At 44.5% G+C, this 13,775-nt stretch overlaps 1 protein-coding gene across 1 annotated transcript in view; it reads left to right on the top strand.

Annotated features, from left to right (window-relative positions):
• Positions 1 to 13,775, top strand: part of LOC136395739 (calcium/calmodulin-dependent protein kinase kinase 2-like) — a 1,028,348-nt gene that overhangs the window by 985,978 nt on the left and 28,595 nt on the right.

The raw sequence follows: 13,775 nt of genomic DNA, 5'->3' as shown, positions 1-13,775 counted from the left end.
TACTGGCATAAAAACTGGCATATAGATCAATGGAACAGAACTGAGAACCCAGAAATAAACTCACATTTTTATGGACAACTGATATTTGACAAAGGAGGTAAGAGCATACATTGGAGTAAAGACAGCCTCTTTAACAAATGGTGTTGGGAAAATTGGACAGCTACCTGCAAAAAAATGAAACTAGATCACCAACTTACAACATTCACAAAAATAAACTCAAAATGGATTAAAGACTTAAATGTAAGCCGTAAAACCATAAGCATCTTAGAAGAAAACATAGGCAGTAAGCTCTCTGACATCTCTCGCAGCAATATATTTGCTGATTTGTCTCCACAGGCAAGTGAAATAAAAGACAGGATAAACAGATGAGACTTTATCAAACTAAAAATCTTCTGCACAGCTAAAGACAATAAGAACAGAATAAAAAGACAAGCTACACAATGGGAGAATATATTTGACAATGTGTCTGATAAGGGGTTAATAACCAAAATTTATAAAGAACTTGTAAAACTTAATACCAGGAAGACAAACAATCCAATCCAAATTTGGGCAAAAGAAATGAATAGACACTTCTCCAAAGAGGACATACAGATGGCCAATAGGCATATGAAAAAATGCTCAACATCACTAATCATTAGAGAAATGCAAATTAAAACCACAATGAGATATCACCTCACACCAGTCAGAATGGCGCTCATCAACAAAACAACACAGAAGAAGTGCTGGTGAGGATGTGGAGAAAAGGGAACCCTCCTGCACTGCTGGTGGGAATGCAGACTGGTGCAGCCACTGTGGAAAGCAGTATGGAGATTCCTCAAGAAATTAAAAATTGAACTGCCTTTTGACCCAGCTATACCACTGTTAGGAATATACCCCAAGAACACCCTAGCACTGTTTGAAAAGAAGAAATGCACCCCCATGTTTATGGCAGCATTGTTCACAATAGCAAAGATCTGGAAACAGCCCAAGTGTCCGTCAGAAGACGAGTGAATTAAAAAGCTTTGGTATATATATATACTATGGAATACTACTCAGCCATAAGAAATGATGACATCGGATCTTTTACAACAACATGGATGGACCTTGATAGCATACTGAGCGAAATAAGTAAATCAGAAAAAACTAAGAACTATATGATTCTATACAGAGGTGGGACATAAAAATGAGACTCAGAGACATGGACAACAGTGTTGGGGTTACAGGATGGGGGGCAGGAGAGGGAGGGGGTTGAGGGAGGGGAGGGGCACAAAGAAAACCAGTTAGAAGGTGACAGAAGACAATTTTATTAATGTCACCCCATTAAAATTAAAAATAAGAATTTGTCTCACGGCTAATTCAGGCAGTTAGAAGAATAGTATAAGGATGCTAATTCTGCTTCTCAGGCCACATCCTGCAAAAGGCGCCCTAAGAAAATTGGTGATTTGGCTCCTCTGATTTTGCCAATTGGATTTAAAAAAATAGGTCAGGAATGCCCTGAAATGAAACTAACAATACATGGGCATAAATTTAAAGGACTTTTAGATACTGGAGCTGATGTATCTGTTATTGCTAAGCTACATTGGCCTCCTTCCTGGCCTACTCATGCAGCAGCCACAGAATTACAAGGTATAGGGCAGAGTAAATCCCCTCAACAAAGTTCTAGTTTTCTACATTGGGAAGATTAAGAAAGTCATTCTGGATTTTTTTAAGCTTTATATGCTCCCTAGATGGCCCGTTAATTTGTGGGGTAGAGATGTTTTGAAAATATGGGAGCCTTGCTTGTCAGTCCTAATGGTTTAGTCAGTACTCAGATGCTTGATCGGGGATTTTTGCCCACCAAGGGTCTAGGGAAAGAACAGTGAGGAATTCTCACCCCCATAGAAGTGGCACCCAATACCAGAAGGTGTGGATTAGGATATCAAAATTTAGCATAGGGGCCTTGGTAGCTCCTGCTACCTCAATAATGCATTGTGCAGACCCAATTACTTTGAAATCAGATAATCCTGTATGGGTAGACCAATGGCCCCTTTCTCAGGAGAAACTTAGGGCAGCTGCTCAATTGGTACAAGAGCAGCTACAGCTTGGGCACATTGAACCATCTAATAGCCCATGGAATACACTTCCATGTTTTGATCTTGTTGCCTCCTGGATTATCAAGGGGCATAGGCGACCCTTACAGCTTATAGGTTTTGAGCCTCAAAATTATTGTTGTTCCTTTTTTCAAAGGATCAACAACAATGGTTCTGGGAAACGTCCACTAACTGGCAAATCGCTCTTGCAAATCAATGGACAATGTTATACTGAAACCGTCAACTTAAAATCAGCTCAAAGACTAGAATTCTATGCCATTATCATGGCTTTTCAGCATTTGCCATATTCCTCCTTTAATCTATATACAGACAACAAATATTTACTTATGGTGTTTCCACTATAAAGACTGCTGTCTTAGAGACAAAGGCTGATGAACTATTTCAGCAGTTCCTCCTTCTTCAAAGACTTGTATGTCAACATAGAGCTCCATGTTTTATAGGACATACTCGAGCTCACTCCATGCTCCCTGGAGCTTTAGCACAAGGGAATGCTCTTGTTGATCAGGCTACCCAAAAGAAAATTATTTGGAACAACCATGACAGATCGAGCAATTCAGTCTCATGCTATTCATCACCGGAACGCTGCAGCCCTGTGTAAACAGTTTCAACTTTCTCGGGAAGCAGCACAGCAGATTGGGAAATCCTGTCCAAGGTGTTCTATACTACAATCTGTCCCTTCTTTTGGAGTTAACCCTCAAGGACCCCTACCAGGACAACTTTGGCAAATGGATGTTACTCATATACCTTCATTTGGCAAACAGTCCCATGTCCACGTTACATTGGATACCTATTCTGGATTTATAGTAACCTCTGTCAGAACAGGAGAGGCTGCTAAGCATGTTATAGCTAATTGTCTGTATGCATTGTTCTATTATTGGATTTCCTAAACTGGTTAAACTGACAATGCTCCTGCATATGGAGCAAAAGCATTTACTGTATTTTGTCAAACCTTTCGAATTATGTGTATTTCTTACAATCTTTAAAGTCAAGGTATTACTAAAGTGTACCCAGAAAATATTTTAAGGTCAATTTAAAAAAATTTAAAAGGGGGGAGTCATATCCTGGAACTCCTACGGGTCTACCATATCATGCTTTTTACTTAAAATTTTTTAAATTTCTTTTGAATGCTGATGAACAGGAGACGCCAAATCTTTTTCTCCTGCAAACTTCTACCTTCTTTTATTTGATCCAGCTAATAACACTGTTTTGTCTTTTTCCAAATAGCTCCAGATAGACGAAAAAGGTTTATATAGGCGGATGGGGAATCTCAAACCCCTCAGCGAGATCTTCTGAGCATGGCTTTTAAGATACCAAGAGGCAGAAAAAGCCCAGTAGAGATCAGGTAAACTACCAGCTTTCAGGATACACCCTTAAAGGCTCCAATGCCCCAAACGGGTCTCATAGGATGCCATCTGGGTCCTGCTTCAATAGTGGAAAGGAAGGTCATTGAGCTAAAGCCTGCCAGACTTACATGCCTCTGCTGTGAGGAAAAAGGGACACTGGAAAGTAGGCTTCCTCCTCGCTCCTCTAAGGGAGGGTTCAGTCTCTTCCAGCTCTGCTCCAGCCACCTATGACCTAACCTTGCCCAGAATGCTGGCGTTTGCACTGAAGGCTGAAGGTGCCCAGGGCCTCGGCCCCATCTACGGCACTGTGGACGAGCCTAGGGTATTTCTTCCAAGAAGCAGGTAAACTGATCTCATTTGCACAAGGGCCACTTAACTATGTCTTGCCTGAATAGTCAGGTTTTTTAGTCTTCCCTCGAAGATCTCTGTTGTGGGAGTTGATAGTCCTATTTCCTGCTGCTTTGTTTAATATATAGTGTTTCCTTTATTCCTCCTACCTCAATGCCCCACTCATATTTCAGGCGGGGACCTACTCCTAATTTAGAGCTCTCTTTCCCCCTTTTGCCAACTTCAATTATGAATCTACCTTTGCCACTCAGCTTAGTGTATCCCAAGGTTCTCTTTACCACACCACAGTCACAGAGCTCCAGGGAAAAGCAACCTGGTCTCATCTCTCCAGGCAGAGGAGAAGAGAAGCTCCATCTCTACACATGCTGCAGATGGCTTTTCCAGTCTACCTGAATCATTACCAGCTAGAAGCAGTGGTCATTGGGACTTGGACGTGAGCTGCAAAGTATAGAATTGTGACAACAATTCCAGTGCCATGCGGACTTTTCCTGGATGTGGACTTTTCATGGACTCCTGCTCCTTGTGACAGCTCCTAACAGACTGACCTGGGGTTAGGTTGCATTTGCAGGGATTTGGAATGGTGATGGTGCCAACTTGGACTTGGTGAACATGTTAAGGACACTACTCTTTTATGGATTCTTGCTGTATTGGCCAAGAGTTTGCTTAAAGGCTTTAATCACTGTAAAAAAAAAAAAAATAGAAGACTGATTGGATAAAGAAGATGTGGCACATATACACCATGGTATACTATTCAGCCATAAGAAATGATGACATCGAATCCTTTACAACAAAATGGTGGGATATTGATAACATTATACGGAGTGAAGTAAGTAAATAAAAAAAAAAACCAAGAACTGCAGGATTCTATACATTGGTGGGACATAAAAACGAGACTAAGAGACATGGACAAGAGTGTGGTGGTTACAGGGGGTGGGGAGAGGGAAAGAGGGAAATGGAGAAGGGAAGGGGGAGGGACACAAAGAAAACTAGATAGAAGGTGACGGAGGACAATCTGACTTTGGGAGATGGGTATGCAGCATAATTGAATGACAAGATATCCTGGACATGTTTTATTTGAATATATGAACCCTGATTTATTGATGTCACCCCATTAAAATTAATGAAAATTTATTTATAAAAAAAAGACAAAAATTTTAGTATTGAAAAGTTCAGTAAAATTGTCAATAACTCCATAGCAGACAATGCGTATAAAGCACTTAGCCCGAAGCTTGGCACATAGTAAAAGCTTAATAAAGGCTGCCTACTAAATTATTACATCCATACACAGGGTGTTGGAGGAAATACATACCACCCCATACATAAACACACCACATAATGCAACTTAAGACTAAATCTTTGTCCCTTCCAAAAGAGCCCTAGAATTAGCTCTCCCCCCAAAATATTATATATTTTCAAAAACATACAAATATCCAATTCTATTAATTATGCTACAAAAGTTTCATGTTAAGAATGGAAACAATATAGACACAAAGACAGTGTTGTACATGCTTACCTGACACCGAATGGCTTCTCCCCTAAAAGGGTGAAAACTCTTGTGGCATTTGCAAGAGTTGTTTGAGGTAAACCTAAAGAGGAACTTGTCTTTTACAAATCCAAGTTTCTATGTACCCGAGGCTCCCACTTTGTGCCCAACCCTGCCCCTACCCTGAGGTCTTCAGCTCCTCTAGTGCTCAGCCACTTTCTCTTCCTCTGTGAACCTCATTTTCCTTACCTGTAAAATCAATGTCCTGCTCCTACGTTCCCTATAATTCTGTCATCTACCCAATAAGGTACGCACGGTACCGTAGTAAGAGTCTTTAGTGGGAAGGAGCCATTAAAAATTTCACTCACTGTGCAGGCAAACCCTGGACCTTCTCCGTTGTCTCTGGTCCACCCACGCTTGCTTTTTCTTTTTTCCCACCATTTCTCCACGTGAACATCACATTACTTGCAATAACCAATCAATGCAGGTGGTTTCTAGGCTTTGTGCATGTCCTGTGCACGCTTTCTCCCTGCCTTTCTAGGTGAACTCCTATTTATCCTCTGAAATCCTGCTTGGGCAGCCCCCACAAGGCCAGCCAGCCCCTCCTGTGTTTTTTCTGTGCCACGTCCATTCTATGGGTGCCCAAGTGCCTTGGAGTGTTTGAATCCAATCCACTGCTTTTATTCTGGCAAGAGAAGGAAAGCACTTTTAGTTTAGTTTAAAAATCTATTTACCCTCAGGTCTAGTAAGCGGCTAGTGTGAAAAGTCATGTGCTCAGTCAGGTCTTAACACGCCTCTCTCTCTACAGTCCTTTAGCCTGAAAAGCAGAGGGAGCTCCAACTGAAATGCTCATAGAGGTTAAGAGACCAGGTACAGACTGTTACAAAATGAAGGGCACGTACCCAGAGAAGAGAGAGAACTCCTTAACCCAGCCTTCTGTTTGCATTCTGAAATGAAAGCCTGTGGTGTTCAGAGTCTAATTGTTCAGGAAAACTTGGAAATTCAGACTGTGAAGTCTTCTCGATCTAAACATGCTGATGCTGACAACCAATCAAAGTAAGGGGGGGATCTTCTTAGCGGGAAGCCTGTCACAGGCCACCTGTACAGTCAGATTTCTTCTCCTTACTGCCCCACCTTTGTGGATCAGACAGTGGAAATTTCCTAGCACTAATGCCCACACCTGTTCGAAAATACACCAACCACGAAATGATTACGAAAGTCCTCAATGTACACAAGAACAGCAGTTCGTCCAACTATTCCTGACATTGGTCCTAACTTCCAACCCCCAACAGAACCATGGACATGGGTCAGCAGTCTCGGGGAGGTCATGTGGACTGTCCAGTTATTCAATTCACCTACTGAGCGTTATGTGCCCTGGAGTAAAGGATGCCAAGATGAATGAGACAGCGTTTAGTCCCCGCGCCATTCGGAGTCACAGTCTTCCTCCACTTCGACATCTGCGCCTGCCCCCACCTTCCCCAATGCCCCACACTTGACTCGCCTGACTAGTCCCAGGAGTGCACCGCACAGAAGCACTCTCCCATCTGGTCTTACAGTCTTTACAGTGAAGATGGCCATATTTTTGTTCTAAAACTACAATAAAGTGGAAGTCTTTTATTATCTAGAGATAAATAAAGCCAGATCTGCCTTTGCCTTGTGACTTTGTGTAGAAAATATAAAGTCTCTTAACCTCATTCACAGCTGTTCTCAAGTTTACTATATTAATTTAGGGCCTCACCTGTGGGACTCTTCTCCCTGTCTATTACATTTTTTCAATCCACTCTTCGCAATGCCACTAGCGGTCTCCCCCAAATGCACTTCCAATCACATTTTGGTTTGCACATGCTTAAAGCTGGCACTGAATTTCACCAAAATGCTACAAAACACAGAGGCCATGTAAAACACATGTCTTCACAACTTCCTTTCCTTCATCAAATAAAGGGAGGAAGCCAGGGATGATTTTGCTCTTATGGACACAAAAATGGAAAAGAGGAAGTGGGAGGCTAGCTGAGGCCAGAGGAGGACACAAGGTGCACCTGGAGGGCAGGTTTCCCGAGCGGGCGGCGACTCCCTGGGCCTGCTGGCTCTGCCTTTCCCCAGGACCCGAGGCCTCTTCCTCCCTCAGTAGGTCCTGCTCCTAGGGTCCCACCTGCTTGTCCTGTTATCACCCTGGCGTTGGTAGTGACCTCTGCTGCTGCTGGCTGGCCTCCACAGGACCTGAAAGCACCTTTCTCTCATCCTTCCAGTTCTTCTGCAGCCGGATTGAGCCCCCGAGGTCCATCACTGGTGAACGGAGGTCCAGGCTGGTCCAGGGGTACAGAGAAGTATGGCATATTTTTGAACACAGAGTTCATTTTATCAGGCAGAGACTGTTCTTGAAAGTATTCTTTTACTTCTGCTTTTAAAATCTGCTTCAGGCACACTGCATCTGTGCCTGACCAGGCGGTGGTGCAGTGGATAGATCATCGGATTGACATGCAGAGGACCCAGGTTCAAAACTCCGAGGTTGCCAGCTTGAGCGTGGGCTCACCAGCTTGAGCGTGGGGGTCACTGGCTTGAGTGTGGGATCATAGACATGACCCCATGGTTGCTGGCTTGAGCTCAAAGGTCGCTGGTTTGAAGCCCAAGGTCGCTGGTTTGAGCAAGGGGTCACTTGCTCTGCTACAGCCCCCTGGTCAAGGCACATATGAGAGAACAATCAGTGAACAACTAAGGAAATTAAGGAGCCACAATGAAGAATTGATGCTTCTCATCTCTCTCCTTCCTGTCTGTCCCTATCTGTCCCTCTTTCTGTCTCTGTCTCTGTCTCTCTCTCTCACACACACACACACACACACACACACAAAATAAAATTGGTATTTTCTCATTGTAGAACATTTCATGATTATGTAAAAGTATAGAGAAAAAGAGACTAAATTCTTCTCTAGAATCAATGGTTAACATCTTGGTGAATTTCTTCTAGTCCTCTTTATTAACATGTATACATTAAAATAAAAAGTGTACTAGATACAGGCTTTATATATGTTTTTCAGCTTTAACATATCATAAGAATGTCCCCAATACTGTCTTCTTTAACAACACATTTGTTTACCTAATTAGCTACCTAACACCCCATTTCATAGTTATATCACTTTCATTTATGTATTTAGTAAGAGTTTAATGTTAAAACTGCAATGAAACAGCACTACATCCTCACTGGAATGGCTGAAAAGAACTGACAATGTCAAGTTTTGGCAAAGAAGTGAAGCAACCGAAATGCTCACGTATTCCTAATGAGAATGTTATTGAGAACAACTGTTTTACAGAACTATTTTATAGTATGTACCAAATATATATATATCCTGTGACCCAGAAATTTTTCTCCTGGATAAACATCCAACAGGAAATACTGTGTGTGTCCATAAGAGACAGGTACAGGAATCTTCACGGCCACTTTATTCATAAACAAGAAGCAACCCAAATGTCCACCCATGCTAGAATGGACTTTAAACTTGTGCAACAACAAATACATACTGTGTGAGCTCATTTAAATTAAGTTCACAGACAGGTGAAACTAGTGTATCATGACAGTGTCAGCATAATGGTCCCCTTTGGTGGGTAAGGGCGCTATTAACTAGGAGAGAGTGAGGGGCGCCTTCTGGGGTACTGAAAATGTTCTGTATCTTGAAATGCATAGGGGTTACATGGGCATATACATATGCATGCAAATATTAATCATGCTGTACACTTCAGATTTGTACATTTTATTGTACGTAATTTCTGGGTATAAGTCAGACGTCAGGAAAAACAAATATTTAATGTGCCAGGAAATATGCCACCTACTAGAGATATAATGGCAGTAGCCCAGGCCCTCTGAGCTTACTGTATTTCACTATTCACCTAATGTCGACACCCTGATTTCTAATTTTTCCTGAAATGTTTAGTTTTCCAACCCTGGGTTTGCCTTCCACACAAAAACATCATTTCACAGACTCCATGCTCCTGTCTCCTTCAGGTGCAGAAGTCCCTCTCCAGCCCGAGTCCTGTCTTCCAAGACCAAGAGGTTGCCACTTTTGTCATGTCTTCCTTGTCCTTTCTTTTACCCAACCTGTCCCTTTCATTTGTGTAATCAGCCAGGCCTGGTTGGCATATGAACTCATGATGCGTCTGATGGAACTGTTTTCATACCTTTAGCACAAGGGCTCACTCTGAAAGTAGCCCTCTGTGTCCCTGGCCACTAAGCAACACATGTGGTCATTGAACAGAGTTGCAGTTGCAGGATTATCCCCTCCAGATGTGCAGGGCTCTGCAGCACCACAGAACAAAACATGTAACACCTGGAGAGAAACATCTGTTCTGTTCTGTCACCACTGTCCTAGGAGACACGCCTGCACCCATCCAGGGAGGAAGGACAGCTCCTCCTTCCCTGCGAAAGCCGCTCTACAGTGGTTCCTGTGGGGGCCTCATCCCTGCACAGGGACAACACCCATGTGAGAATGTGAACAGCACAAGGCCATGTGTGTGAGCATGAGTGTCCCCTTGTGTGACAATCTTCTCCCTGACTTCTTAGCAGGCCAGGCCAGGAATGTATCTTCACACTAGACATAGGGGAAGGTCTTCAAGGAGTTTTAAAAATATACCTATTGCAAGCCCTTGTGCATTGCAGCCAAATTATGTAGGCAGGTCTTAGCTTTATAAGGTGGTTTAGTTTCTACTGTCATATGAGAAACTCTTGGATCTCCAGATATGTGGTGGTAGGTTTATTATAAGGGAGGGAATTTTGGAAGCCCTCGTAAATTGTATGAATTTGGAAGATACTATATTAGCCAACTATTTCAAGCTATTAAATACCACACAAGGGAAGATTAGTTTACCTTCTGCTTTTCTGCAGGCTCTGCGCCTCTCCTCCAGGGGATCTTGGCCCTCGGGAAGGTGAGGCTTGCATTCGAAGGCAATGTCTCCACCAACTTGAACAATGGATCTTTTTTTTTTTTTGTATTTTTTCTAAGTTAGATCTGGGGAGGCAGTCAGACAGACTGCCACATGCACCTGACCAGGATCCACCCAGCATGCCCACCAGGGGGCAATGCTCTGCACATCTGGGGCATTGCTCCATTGTGGCTGGAGCCATTCTAGCATTTTAGCACCTGAGGCAGAGGCCATGGAGCTGTCCTCAGTGCCTGGGCTAAATTTGCTCCTGTGGAGCCTTAGCTGCGGAGGGGAAGAGAAAGAGGAAGGAGAAGAGGAAGGGTGGAAAAGCAGATGGGCGCTTCTCCTGTGTGCCCTGGCCAGGAATCAAACCAGGACTTCCACATGCCAGGCCGACGCTCTACTGTTGAGGCAACTGGCCAGGGCACAATGGGACTATTTTTCCCTTTATTTTTAATTTTAATGGGGTGACATAGATCAGTCAAGGTACATAGGTTCAGAGAAAACATCTTCAGATTATTTTGACATTTGATTATGTTGCATACCCATCACACAAAATTAAATTGTCTTCTATTACCTTCTATCTGGTTATCTTTGTGCCCCTCCACCACCCTGCCCACCCCCCCCCCATAACCACCACACTCTTGTCCATGTCCCTGAGTCTCATTTTTTTTTTTTCATTTTTCCGAAGCTGAAAACGGGGAGGCAGTCAGACAGACTCCCGCATGACCCCGACCGGGATCCACCCGGCACGCCCACCAGGGGGCGAAGCTCTGCCCACCAGGGGGTGATGCTCTGCCCCTCTGGGGCGTCACTCTGCTGCAATAAGAGCCATTCTAGTGCCTGAGGCAGAGGCCACAGAGCCATCCCCAGCGCCCAGGCCATCTTTGCTCCAATGGAGCCTCGGCTGCGGGAGGGGAAGAGAGAGACAGAGAGGAAGGAGAGGGGGAGGGGTGGAGAAGCAAATGGGCTCCTCTCCTGTCTGCCCTGGCCGGGAATCGAACCCGGGACTCCTGCACACCAAGCCGACGCTCTACTGCTGAGCCAACTGGCCAGGGCCCCTGAGTCTCATTTTTATGTCCCACCTATGTATGGAATCATATAGTTCTTAGTTTTTTCTGATTTACTTATTTCACTCAGTATAATGTTATCAAGGTCCATCCATGTTGTAAATGATCCGATGTCATCATTTCTTATGGCTGAGTAGTATTTCATAGTATATACAATGGGTCCGTAAAGTCATGGTGTACTTTTGACAGGTCACAGGAAAGCAACAAAAGACGATGGAAATGTGAAATCTGCACCAAATAAAATGAAAACCCTCCCAGTTTCTGTAGGATGATGTGGCAGCATGTGCACATGCGCAGATGATGACGTAACACCGTGTATACAGCAGAGCAGCCCATGGCCATGCCAGTCGAGATGTGGACGGTACAGAGGAAAGTTCAGTGTGTTCTGTGGCTCGCTAAATTTGAATCCGTGACCAAAGTGCAACGTGAATATCGGCGCGTTTATAATGAAGCACCACCACATAGGAATAACATTACTCGGTGGGATAAGCAGTTGAAGGAAACCAGCAGTTTGGTGGAGAAACCCAGTTCTGGTAGGCCACCAGTCAGTGATGAGTCTGTAGAGGCTACACGGGATAGCTACCTAAGGAGCCCTAAAAAACCTGTGCGTGAGCCCACATTGAACTGTACTGAATAGGTATGAATCTGCAAGAGTTTTCCTTTTATTTGGTGCAGATTTCACATTTCTATCGTCTTTTGTTACTTTCCTGTGACCGGTCAAAAGTGCACCATGACTTTACAGACACACTGTTATGTACCACATCTTCTTTATCCAGTACAATGGAACTTTTTAAAACAGGACTTTTGGAGAAATCAGGAGCTGAAGCTAAAAACAAAATTATTTTGAAATAACATAAAATTACATAACTGGCTTGTAGTAGTGCAAGATGTTACTTGGTATGCAAGTGCGACTCTAGTATTTGTACCCAGAACCTTTTCCACGCTGCTTAGCTCTGGAGCTTCCGGGGTCAGTGATGGACTTCTGCTTTGGAGCCTCTGGTTGCATTTGTCAACTGAAGGTGGCAACAGATCCTATCAGAAATCTAGTGTGGGGATTAAATGAGATTTCATCTGTACAGAACTGTAGTGTCTGCCTGGCACAAATTCGGTGCTCAGTAAATATAACTTATCTTGGTTGCGGTGCTGATCACTGCAGTGCCAAAAACGGGGGGAGGGGGGGTGGCGAGGGAGAAAGCTGGTTAGAAGAAACCACGTTCTGGACAGCACTTCCAGTGGATGGGGAGGGCAGGGCAGTCCATAGGAGACAGAGAGGGAATTTTCATCCTGATCAGCAAAATCATTAAACCTATTCTAGTTGACAGACTTATATATCTGTATCCTCTATATCTATCTATCTACAATATATTTTATAATCTCCCTGTCTGTCTAAAACAATGAAATACCACTGAAATAAGTCAGAAATACTGTATCACTATGTCAGGGTTTCTGTTTGATTGTTTTTAAGGAAAGCTTTTAGCTATAAAAATGCAGATAGTTTCCCCTCAGGGTGAGTAGAAATTTAAAAAATATAAAGTTTTCAACTTTGTCCCTACTGAATGATGTTGAAAAACCAGTTCACGAGAGCGGGAACTCATTAGATTGTCTGAGTGCTCCCAAGTCTTCCCAAGTTCATGGATGTGGGTGCTCACATGTCCAAACGCCACTCCTAGACTGGAGCCCAGAGACCTGAAGCTTCTGAGTGCCATATGCCCGGCTTCTGCGAGCTTCGGGTGCTGTTTCTCTGCCCCCCACTGCCCTGTGCACACCTTCTCTTCTGACCTCAGCTGTTTCCTGGAAAGGGCCCACAGCTTTTGAGGCTCACTGCATACATTGGGAGTGTTTTTCTGAGAGCAGAACCCAGGCCTGGGAAAGTGGGGAGAGAAGCTCTCTGAGTACTCTGCTCTCAGCCATTCGCCCCACCTACAGGATACCACTTGGGGAGGAAGTCCCAATTCCTGGGACCCTTTTGCCCTCAGAAAGTGAAAGATGAGAGAGAGGGACAGTCAGGGTCAGCAGGGAGCTGAGAGGGAGGAGGGCATCAGGGAGAGTGGGGCTGGGACAGGAACAGGGCACTGAGCCTCAGGGAGCCCGTCCTAGCCGCATGCCGATCACAGCATAGATCAGGGGTTGGGAACCTATGGCTCGTGAGCCAGATGTGGCTCTTTTGATGGCTGCACCTGGCTCACAGACAAATCTTTAATATAAAAAATAATAATGGCCCTGGTTGGTTGGCTCAGCGGTAGAGCGTCAGCCTGGCGTGCAGGGCACCCGGGTTTGATTTCCGGCCAGGGCACATAGGAGAAGAGCCCATTTGCTTCTCCACCCCTCCCCCTCTCCTTCCTCTCTGTCTCTCTCTTCCCCTCCCGCAGCCAAGGCTCCATTGGAGCAAAGATGGCCCGGGCGCTGGGGATGGTTCCTTGGCCTCTGCCCCAGGCGCTAGAGTGGCTCTGGTCATGGCAGAGCGACGCCCCAGAGGGGCAAAGCATTGCCCCCTGGTGGGCGTGCCGGGTGGATCCCGGTAGGGCGCATGTGGGAGTCTGTCTGACTGTCTCTC

The sequence above is a fragment of the Saccopteryx leptura genome, chromosome 2, assembly GCF_036850995.1.
Source record: "Saccopteryx leptura isolate mSacLep1 chromosome 2, mSacLep1_pri_phased_curated, whole genome shotgun sequence".
Taxonomy (NCBI): Eukaryota; Metazoa; Chordata; class Mammalia; order Chiroptera; family Emballonuridae; genus Saccopteryx; species Saccopteryx leptura.
Note: the sequence above shows the minus strand (reverse complement) of the source record. Positions and strands in the feature narration are given on the sequence as shown.